Source organism: Sipha flava, unplaced genomic scaffold, assembly GCF_003268045.1.
Source record: "Sipha flava isolate LNK unplaced genomic scaffold, YSA_version1 37_pilon_pilon, whole genome shotgun sequence".
NCBI lineage: Eukaryota > Metazoa > Arthropoda > Insecta > Hemiptera > Aphididae > Sipha > Sipha flava.
Genome location: NW_020273087.1, coordinates 2,794,996 through 2,807,574, shown reverse-complemented (window position 1 = coordinate 2,807,574; position 12,579 = coordinate 2,794,996).

Genomic DNA, 12,579 nt, shown 5'->3' with positions numbered 1-12,579 from the left:
GTTTATTTTAGTGCTTATAATGATATTTTTAAGCGCTTATTTTAATGATTTTAAGTGCTATAAGTCCCGATCCCAGGTTATAATTCTTGCGCAAATTTAAGTGAAATTTAACAGTAGTTAAAATATAGTTAAAATTATATCAACGTGTAAATCTCACCTTAATGAATGGGGATACAAATTTCAAGTTTAAATAACCCTAGAACAATTATATTCAGTATTACCCTAAAAATACTGATAATAATTTAGTATAATAAATTGGTTAAGCTACTGAAATTCGTTAAAATATTAGGCAAATAATTAGAGGTTAAAATAAGTGATTGCCATTAAGAAAAAAAAGTTGAACGGCGCATGCGCCTGTCTAATTAAATTTAAAAAATTAGAATTAAATATTATGTATTATTATTATTAATATTATTTTTATAATTAAATTACACTTAAAATGGCTGTAATATGTATGCATTTATACACTAAAAAGTACTAAATATGCGTTTAGCTAAAAAAAAAAAGTATAGTAAAGTTACAATATGATCATCATACTGTGATACAATTGTTTTTTTTAATTTGATCAAACTTGAATCTAGAAATATTCAGGACAAACACTAAAAAAAATTTGAAAATCTACTAAAGTATTTACATTCTTAAAATCCCGAATATGTGCATTTAAAATATAAAACCACAGAATATTCAAAAATATAGAAAATAAAAATCGTAGGTATTATTTGATTCAATAGAAGATGAATTATATTTGTATCCAGGTCCAAATAAATTTGAATAAACAGAATAAAATATGCAAATCCATAAACATCCCGAACTCTACTCAAAAGTTTTGTATACCTATAAAAGTATATTTATAAAATACATATAGACAAAATAAACGACTTCCTACATAACAATATAACAAAACTACATAAGTAAATATTAAATACAATACTGTTGATAATGATAAGAGAGTAACCTGGGGTAAGATAAACTATATAAGATATCTATAAATTATTGAGATTTTTAATTAAGGACATAGTGTTTAGTGTTTATCAATATACCAGCTATGTTTATCAGTAACAAAAAAAAAAAAAAAAAAACGAGATTTACTTGAACAACAGCTCGAAATGAGATAAGTTTTAATTTTTTACTTTTTGATGTTATATTTAGATAGAATAAAATTAGTTATTCACACTGGAAAAGTTATTTATATAGGAATCTTTTTTTTTTACCATTTCTACACTATATTGCCTATTATTTATCATGTATTATGTTCTGATAACACGAATGCTTATTTTTATACAATTTTTTCAACAATGAAAAGTATATTGGGGTAAGATAGCGATTCGATTTGGGGTAAAAGTGCGCATTTCAGCATATGATGTGATTTATATGTTTGAAATTATAATTATATGTATTAGTACCTACATAGTTATTATAAAATTCATATTATTTACAATTAGAGCATCTAAATATTCTAAATACTTGTGTATATTTTTAGAAACTACGTAGGGTATTACCTATTTATTTTATTTAGTTTTAAAATTCATGAACTGAAATGTTGGTATAAAGGTACCTGCCGTATCCATGAATAATCTTTTTCATACGCTTGCTTTCATTGTTATGTAGTAGCAGTAACTTATAATTTTTCTTTAGAATAAGGGTTTTAAAATGACACTTGAATAGATACACATGTTTGGAATGGGTTATTCCTCCATTATCAACCACACTTATTTTAGTACTGATGCTGTTATAGTAAACGTTAATTAAATACGTTTTTAAGTGACATATCTAAAATTATGTGAAGTGACGCAACCAGGATTTATTATCAGAGAGAGGAAGGGGAGCGATCACAATCTTACCCCCTTAGTTTCACCACTGTTTGTGCGTACCTTATTCGTACCTACAAAAATGAGAATTAAATGTATAATATTGTATGTTTCTTTGAATCAAGATTTAATCATCAATTTCAGTTTCCTTGTTCAATGAGACGCGTAGGTATTTTTTAGTGTATAATCTTATTTTTTTCCTCATACTGGATGGATTTATATCGAACTCGCTCTCTCTCTCTTTCTCTCTCCGTATGATATGTATGCCGGTAGTTATTGGGTAATGTATCCGTCGCTAATTGTCACACGAATATTCTGAAACTATGTGATATAGGTACCAACAATAATAGCCAGTAATAATAATTATGATGATGATTATAACGATAGTTATAGGCGAGAGGCAAAAAAGTACGCGATTTACCGACGGCCATGGGTATTTTTGGCGCGCGTCGAATGGTGGAGGAGGGAGACTACTTATTATCCGGACACGGATGGCGTACATATGCAGACGCCCAACAGCAGTAGGTAGTGCGGACGGCGGCGCATTGACCTAGAAAGTAGAAATGGCATCGGCACACACAATTTAGTGATGGGAAGGATGTAAAGTTGCTCTGGTTGGCCGGCCTTGGCAATGCGACTTGCAATCATGATTGAGGTCAATTAACAAGGCCATGCGCGGGTAGTGGCGGCGGTCAAAAGAAATAAAACATAAGTACCAATATAAATATATACATGTATATGTATAGACCATAATATCCATTTCACCGGCCTCATAGAAAACTAATGTCTGTGCAATACATGTATGTTTTATTCTTATTTGTCACAACAAACGAAAAAAAAAATAGTATAATCACAACAGAAATTAAGTAGTAAATTATCCATAACCGCATGTATTTTGTAATCTCCATGTCGGTTAACATTATAAATCTTATACGAAGAATATTATACTATAACAAAATATTATTACAATAGTATTGCATGTATATAATATCTACAGTGCCTACATAGGTACATATTAGCGTACGGGCGGGGGAAGTATTATATTAATGTTTTAAATGTATATATACATATATAATATATATATCCAGCGTACATAGGTGGAAATTGAGACGGAATTTGGTACATACGGGACTGCAAAAATATTCCATTTTACAAAATTTTTTGGTGGTATCCAATACAATATCTACTGCAGACTACATTATAACTTTTGCTGGGATAAAATAGAATTCTTATCCTTTCAAGACAGATTTCAATATTATAAAGTGTTCGCCATTGATAGGACTTATAAAAGAACCACAACAATTGTGAAAGTTTTTATACATTATATATTGTCAAATATTTATAGAAAAAATAAATAAATTAGTCAGGAGCTGAATGTTTGTTATTTTTTCTCAATGTATATAATTATACTGTATTAATATTATAAATATATATATATATATTCTAAAAAAAAAAATTAGACCCTGTGGGTAGACGAAAATTTACCAAAAACTATATACATGTTCATTTATCATAAAACAATTTTTTATTCTTTTTATGATAAGTATCATTTTAATACAATCAATTCAATGTAGGTCATCGATATCATATTGTCAAAACTAAATCGGTGCATAAAAACTGTCATTCTAATGACATGAATTCATTTTTCTTTTAAAATTGGTATTTTTTTTTTATTTTTTTTTTTTTTGATGTATACCTTTTAATTGAATTATGAATTTATCATTTTTATTTGCTTGATTTTGGTTTCCGAAAAAAAAATCGATTTTCTTTTTAGGTTTAACTTTCATTTTCAGTTTTGTATCCAATTTTTATGGTCGATTAAACCGGTTTTAAGCTTTGTGTTTCACTACTCAACATACTTATTTTTTAGATAAAAATATTATCAATGTTTTTTTACCATATAATTGTTCACGGTAAATTCACATCTAGATTCCTAATTGTTCTGGTATATCCAGTCGCGTATTTTTAAATTTTTTACGGGGGAAGGGGCTTAAACCTTTTCTAAAAAATAAGTGATTTTATAAAAATTACTAATAGTACAATAATAATATAATATAATACCTATAATAATACATATATAAGTAATTTATTTTTATACAATACCTACGAAGTAAGTTATTTATGACTTTTGAACCTTTTTTATTTTCTTCTAGGGGTTCAAAACCAGGAACCCCCCAAAAATATGCCTTTGGGTACATCTACAGGTTTTCTTTTTAATAATTGGAGACTTTAAAAAATCTATATTCGAACACGATTATCATTATGTGGTACAGCTTCATAGAATCGTATTAATTATATAGCGATTTTGTACCAGGATATAACAACAGGAGTTATGAAACCAAATACTGAGATGACGCGATAGAGTAACGTGAACCTAGAAATTTCGCCAATATATCTTTAGACTTTTGTTGCTTACTTACCACCATAATTATGTATAAGTATCGACGATGAATAAAACGCACTAAAAGTTCAGATATAAAATATCATATAGATATTTACTAATAGTTTTTAATAATGGTATTTTTATGAGTATGAGCATGTTTTATTACACCACTATTAGTTTTACCAATAAAAATCAATTCGAAATGGCTGTTTTCAAATTGTTTACACATAGGTAGTATATAAAATAAAAATTAATATCTATACTGTATATATTGTATACACGAATAAACAGATATAAAAAAAGGTATTTACTATGCCTTTTTATTTAAAAAGAAAATACTCACTCATTAAACATGTGATTTGCTATAAAATCCATACTTGATAAAAAGAAAACATTAAATGTGTTACTTGTTATAGTTATTTAATAATAAACATTTTGAATTGTGAATATTGTGAAAATATATTATTAACCCATTATTAAAACAAGTAATAATATATTGTTATCATTTATATAGTTAACAGTTGTCAGCTGATTGTTGAACAATGAACACGTTCCGTATTTAATTCCTAATATTTTAATTTATCTACAAGTTATTAGTGAAAAACATACTATACATGTGATAGTTACTATATCTTCAATTTATTTATCTAATTTTAAGTTTCATACGAGAATTATAATGTCAAAAATTATTAAATCTCCTATACCTAATTTGCCTAGTAAAAATGAACCCACATTAACTCATATTATGAAAATATTAAAATCATAGGATAATAAACTTGGCACAATCTATTCTAAATTAATTATTAATAAGAACATAAAAATATTTATGTAAAGATCCTCACGTCCAATTTTTATTCTAGAATCAAATGTTGAACAACTTTTTTGTGTGTGTATCTATTGGTCCATTAAAGTAAGTATTTAATGTAGTTTATATTCCTCCTTTTAGTCCTTCATTAATTTATGAGTCACAAATACATTCCATGGAATCTATCATCAGTCAATTCCTAAATCATACTTATATTTTTTGTGGCGACTACAATCTGCCGGGGATCACTTGGGATCATGGTGAAAACGGGTTAGCTTACTCTTTTTCAACGTCTCTAAGTGCTCACTATGTTCCTGAAACTCTCACTCTTTTTTCCAAAGAAATAATATTTTTAACAGCACCCACTCTCTCCTGGATCTGGTTTTTGTAACAAATATTCTTTAGTATTTAAAAAGTCTAATGAACCTAGTGTACTCATTGATTTATATCACCCGACGTTATGTCACTCTGTCCTTTTTAGAACCCCTGTAACCTGCGGTGAACTTGGACACTCATTTTTCAGTTTTCGCAAAGCTAACTTCGTAAAACTTTGCAAGTATCAAATTCTTTATTGCATCATTTGATTGGACTTCTGTATTTAAGCCTGAGTCTATCTTTACTCCACCGTAGACAACTTCTATGATGCTTTGCATAGATCAAACATTGAATTTTAACTTACTGTTACTTTAAAACTTTCTCAATTCTACAATGGTCCACAAATAATCTAAGAAAAACTTTATAACTAAAGAAACCAGCACATAAAAAGTAGAAATTAAGTCCAAATACGCCCTCTTATAAATAATTTTCCCTACTCGTACCAGATTCAAATATGAAACTAAAAATTCATATTGTTATTTTTTCAAAAATATTGAAACAGCATTAAAATACAAACCATCAAATTGTTGGAAATTTGTGAATAAAAACCGTTTTACTAATGATATTTCAAAAAACCTCTCGCTTGAAGGAACAATATCGTCTTGTGAGCAGGTGGCTGCTAATCTTTTTGCGACACATTTTTCATCGGTTTATTCAAATTAAAATGTGGTGAGTGAAAATAGTTTTAGTTATTCCTGAATTTGACCTACTAATATCCTTTAGTGTCGAGGATGTTTTCCAAAAACTTTTAGCATTGCTTAGTGATTGGTCGGTTGGACCTGATGGCCTATATGGCGAGTTTTTCTTTGATTTTTGACAAATAATTGCGTACCTACAATGGATACTATTTAGACATTTTTTAGATGAGAGGGTAATCCCTATTATAATAAATATATCAATCAACAAAATCCGTATCTGTTACTTTCTAAGTAAGTATGTATTTGTTTTATTTAAATTGTTAATTAAAATATTTTAACAAAAATTATTGGTTTACATATCAAAAATTATGAGTGTTTAAAGTCCACATATTTATTCAGAAATAGTTGTCAATATATAAATACTATTCTGTTTAGAACATATATTTAATGAATGCGTGTAGATCAGGGCCGGCTCAAGGTATAGGCGAGCTAGGCACCTGCCTAAAGCGGCACTTTAGTAGAGGCGGCATTTTCAAAATTGACTCAAACATTTTTTTAGTTCTATTGGTGTTTTATAAGAAAAATATTTAAATGAATTCATTCGTGAAAACCGCTCACCTATATAATAAAATAATATTGTCTAAAGTTATTATATTACTTTATATTACGGCCTACACTGGGTGTTTTCAATTATTCAAAAAATATAAATAACCATATATCCGATAGTCGCGATAGTGATGGGTTTTGAGCAATAGTAATAGAAATAATTTTTAAGCCTTTTTACATATAATTTTATCCATAAATAAAAAATTAAAATTTTTTTTAAGTAGATATGTCACATAAAAAATAGGAGGAGGGGCTAAGTTAAAATAAGAGTTCAATTTTTTTTTAGAGGCGGCAAAATTTGATTTTGCCTAGTGATCTATTTTTGCTTGGGCTGGCTCAGATGTTGATGAAATTAATAAAAATTAGACGTCAACAGATTAGGTATATATAATTTTACTTTTGCCAAGTCAAAAACCAGTCATTATATGACCTAGTTTTGAAAAGCATATTAAAAGGGAAAATAATTACCTAATAATTTAAAAGTATTTGCAGTACAAGTGTAATAATAAAAAAAAAAAAAAAATGTACTCGTATCGCAAATTTATTTTATACATTTTTCATTCTCATAAATATTAAATTATTTTATTTTATAGAAAACTAAATATATATGTCATACGAGAGTATATAATTCAAATAATTATCCAATTGGACATTTGTTTAAGAGTTTATACTACCATGAATAATTTGTATTATATTATATTTAATAAAACACTTGATTCATTTATTTATTATTATTACCTGTACTTTTTATAAATAATTACGATTTTAATTGTATTCTGAAACCATTGTTTAGGTATAACTTAAAAATTGCTTGTTATTCTAACTTTTCATACTGTATAAGTTTTTCTTACGTCGACAGAAAAAACTGATAATGAATTACAATGAACTCAAAATAATTGTATATGTACCAAAAAATAACAGCCATTATTTAAAAATAATTATTAGTCTTAATTATATTCACACCATTGTTAGTAAAATATATGATAACGTGTATTATTTTCAACGTATAGTTATAGACTTATGGTACGTCATCTTGATATTTTTTATTTTTAATATATTAGAGTTTTAGAACAACAAATAAGTTTTATAAAGTCATTCATTTTTTGCGGAATATTATTTCTAAACTTAATTGTCATTTTTAACTAATTTCTCTATACAAATATTATTAATTAATTAATTTTTGTTTTTTTAATTCTTTAGCATTCTCAAGTAAGTTGTTATCACGACCTTGAGCGCAACAACATTATATAGTTTACTGACACATATATAATTATCTGTAGTAGCTACTTTTGAATCGAAAAAATACATTTCTCTTTCATTCATTTAGGTTTATTTGCCAGTGAAAGAGGAATCTAGTAATTTTCGTGGTGCGTACACACGGCCAATAATTACGTGGAAATTTCTTTTTTTGCGGGTATTTTTTCTCTCTTTCTCTCGGTCTCTCTGTTTCTGTCATTCTCGCGCGAAGACGTATTTTGAGGGCGATGACTCTTCCATTGCAGTACACACAAACAACTCTCACCGACGGTGGTTTCTTTCGTCCATTATAAAATATTAGTACAACTGGTTGTGAACGATAAACACCCCGATTCGTTGAATTCTTTATTTATAATAATAATAGATTTTTTTATTTCAATATTTCAAAATACATGATTACCAAAGTTATTTCAAGTAACATACTTGTATTTGAAAAAAAAAAGTTTTAACAAATTTAAAATTCAATATTGATAAGCATAAAAAAATTAAAAGTCATGGTCTTTAGAAATCCATATTTTAACATTATCGTTATACTTGCATATATTAACATGAATACTAAACTTCCTTGCTTTTTCCCACCATTAAGATGATCCATCACAATACAGTATTTAAAATCTAATATTATCGTGTACTCGTAAATGGTGTGTATGTATATATATATATATAATGATATTCACAAAACACTTTTATTATATGCGAATTGACTTTCTTTTTTACTTGAATTAACGATAATTTCATATCGTATACAATAAATCGCGCGACACATTCATGTACTTATATTATGTATACTATAGATCATAGCTCTTATACTTGTATTATTATACAAGTATGTTATACATTAAATTTTCATTAAAACATTGTATGGACATCAAACTATCGCCATAACCGCAGCAGTGATACACACATCATTCTAGCAATGTGTCCATGTGCCGATACTTGATAGGTATACATCAGGCGCATAAAGAAAAATCGCTGTTGACGCGTGTAGGGATCGAACATCACGTATCGGTTTGAATTAAATGCGTGCATGAAAAATTAATTTGACGGACAGAAAAAAATGGAGACCGTTGTCAATTAGACCGCGGTGTTTTTACACGACGACAGTGTCTATTATATTTTATACGTACGTTTTTCGAATAGAGAAAGTGAAGTCGATAGGATTTTTGCTACACTTATTGACACGAATTGCACGTCTTTAAACGAGGGAATGCTCGTAGTATCGTTAAGTATCTAGGTACCAAAATACTACAGACCTTGTTATACGGTTTTTGCGTAGCGACAACGTAAATGATTGATTTGTGTATCGATGCACATGGATTTGAGTAGCGTCTATAACAATTCACATTATAGTTCTACACACCTTATCAGTGGCACAATTTCAGATAATCGTTAGGGACTTATCATCAGTGACTATCGTCACGTGATTGTGATCACCAAGTTAGGTCGACTACGTTATTTTCGTCTACATTCTTTTATCCATTTTTTTTTTTTTTTTTGAGCGTTGCAAAATTTCCAAATTTTAAAAGTCAATGAAGGCATGATGATGGGTGCGAGTATATGCTTAGCTTTTCAAAATGACAGGCCCGAAGCACTATAAACGAGCAACGGATGTAATTTTTATCCTTATGGATAAATATAATTTACACCCTCCAAGCAAAAGTTCTGTGCAAGAGTCAATTATAAGAAACATGTATATATACACCTCGCACGCACATACCAATTACACAAATTAAATGGAGGTCAATATACCCGTGAAGAGGCAATGACCATTGTAGTAGCTGCGGCGGCGGCGGCAACGTGCGCAGAGAGCGTAGGTATACCTATAATACACACACACACACAGGCTTATATGCTATGGGCAAAGAGAAATGTTCGTTTTGATAGTAGGTAATAAACGTGTATATCTATATACATATAATAATAAATATATATAGTACGTATAAAAGTACTTTCTCTTGTCGGCCACGGCCATGGAAATGGAAGAATCAGTCGTTTTCACTGCTCGACGAAGGTGCATTGCCATGGTTGTTATATAGTATTGAGGTCATCACCACCACTCTTCAAAAGAACAACAAGAAGAAGAAGAAGAAAAAAAATTGAACGTAATTTATAAACATGTATATACACACACGAATACATACATAAGTATATATATATATATATATATGTAAACTTTATTTTTACTTCCCTTCTCCGTCCACCACATCAATATTTACTCACTCTTTCTCTCGGTGCGCATAAAAGTAATTCGCGGAAGAAAGTGAAATAATTTGTCATACTTTTTTCGTGTATAACCGGAGCTCTATATAATATTTAATTTTGTCGGACCTGCTGACCGATTTTCGGGCATACCACCGCCGCGGTGGTCATGTCTGATTGTTCGCATTGTCAATAATTGAACACCGTAGAGGTTTTGCGTGTTCTACTTGGAATAGAAACACGCCGGACGATTCGATGCGAACAACCTACAACATCCGTTGATGGCTAATTGAAGCAGACGATCGAGAAAAACCGATATTATAAGTGCTTATCATCTGTTGTAGCATAGGCCAACTTATTATGTTGTACAGATATAGAATCTTACTCGAAAACACAGTGGAAACAAAACCACGGTTTCCGCTGTGCGAAATATCGTCTATATAGAATCGTGCGTCCAGATGATGAGCAATAGTCGGCCGCTGGTATGATCTGACCTAACCAAAAACGAAATTGAGTGTTCGTTTCAATGATGTTCGAAACCAGAACAGATTAATAATTACCAGTTGCTATTTAATATAGCTAATTTACCTTATTGTTTACGTTCGAAACGTTTAAATTTTTAATTTTTTCTTACCTATTCATTACTATTGCGGGTATCCGTATAATACGTATAATAACAAGTGAAGTCTGTATATCAGTATAGATGACATCCATTGAACTTTTAACACTTCATCAACCCTTATATTACCATATATATATATATATATGTGTGTGTGTGTGTGTGTGTATGTGTGTTATCGTTCCATAGATATTGATAATAATACGTACTCAGATGAAAAGCTTGCCTTTGATTGTTCTAAACGCCACCGAAGAGATACTGAAATTACGTGTCGACAGCGATAAATACAAAACATAGTGGGATGGCAAACAGCGATTCTCACAGGAAATTACCCCTAACCTTACAGACAGTAGGTGGTTGTGGGTTAGATTATTCGAGTTAGATGTAGACAATTTTGGGTGGACGGAGGGAATATTTAGAGTTGCCTCTGAACACATTTAAGCTCACCTGCACCACTGACAAATCATATATAACATACGGTTCCTATTTAAATATATATTGTTCACTGTCATAATTATACAGATCACTGAAGTCGAAAACCTCATTACTCATGATGGATATTGTAATAATATTAATTATCTCACCCATCTACCGCGAATATGATGTTCAAAAGTATATATATGTGTCCCAAAACGTGTTACTATCGGGCGAAAGCGACCCGATTTTTATGTACGCGCTAGCTCGTGTAGCTTGCGAGTCGCAAAAATGACTTTATAATGTCATTATAATTATTATAATCATTATTTTAACTACCCTAACCTACACCAATATTTATAACGATACACTAGTGCGCAGTTTGGTGATACGAATTTTTATTCATATTTCGTTGTACACCTACACGTAAAATATTTTACTATGCCCACTTTAATGCCGCACGCGGCATGCGCGTTTTGTACACGACTACATTATAATATCAGATACGTAGTATAATTACTAAGTATACGATGAATTATTACTCATAGGAAGACCTACTTTTGACTATCACGATTCCGAAAGACTAGAAAAAAAATCAAAAAACACATGTCCGCTATTACTGCGCAGTTCCATTCGAGCCATATTGTATTTTATAGTTGTGTTACCGGTAGTAATGATGTCCAGGAACACTTGTAGACGGTTTTTGTCAACAGCAATAACGATTCCCGGGCTCGTCGCATTATAAAACATTATTAAAATACGCGTGTATTTTTCTTGTATCTTCCCCCGAGCCCGGAATAGCTACAACTACATAGAGATGGAACTAGGAATTTTTACGCCCGGGAAAAATGTTAAAATTACGCTCTATCATTGACCAATAATAAAATATTCATCTCGAGAATTTTTTTTCTAATAATCAATATGCAATGATACTCGCTGAGTTTTATCCTAATATCAGTGTTTAACAAAGTTAAAAACATCAAATTAGTTGTTAATAACTACAAAAATGTTACGCCCAGGGATGAATCCCCGTCTTCCGCTCCCTGGTTCCGTCTCCGCTACTATATCGATGACCATGTGCACGATGACGGTCTAGTGCTGCTACTATTACTATTTACCGCGTGAACGAAAATCGCACGTGATATACCAGTTGTATATAGTTACAGTATAGTTATACTATAGTTATAGCACACCAGTTGTCAACGCGCCCAGACGAAATACAATATGATATTGTTATTCTGGCAATCTGTCTGGGGATTATGTGCGGCGTATACATTAAACGTAAATATGTGCTAGTGTGCGTTTAGATTTACGTACACACGCACTAAAGTCGACTGTATCCGGCTTCTTTGGCGTCGCCGTCGAAATAACGAAGACAACCGCACACACGCACACAATGAGCGCGTAGCCGTGACGAGATGTGTTTAGTGGGTCAACGTGCTACCTGCTGCCGAGCACGACAAGGTAAAAGTGGT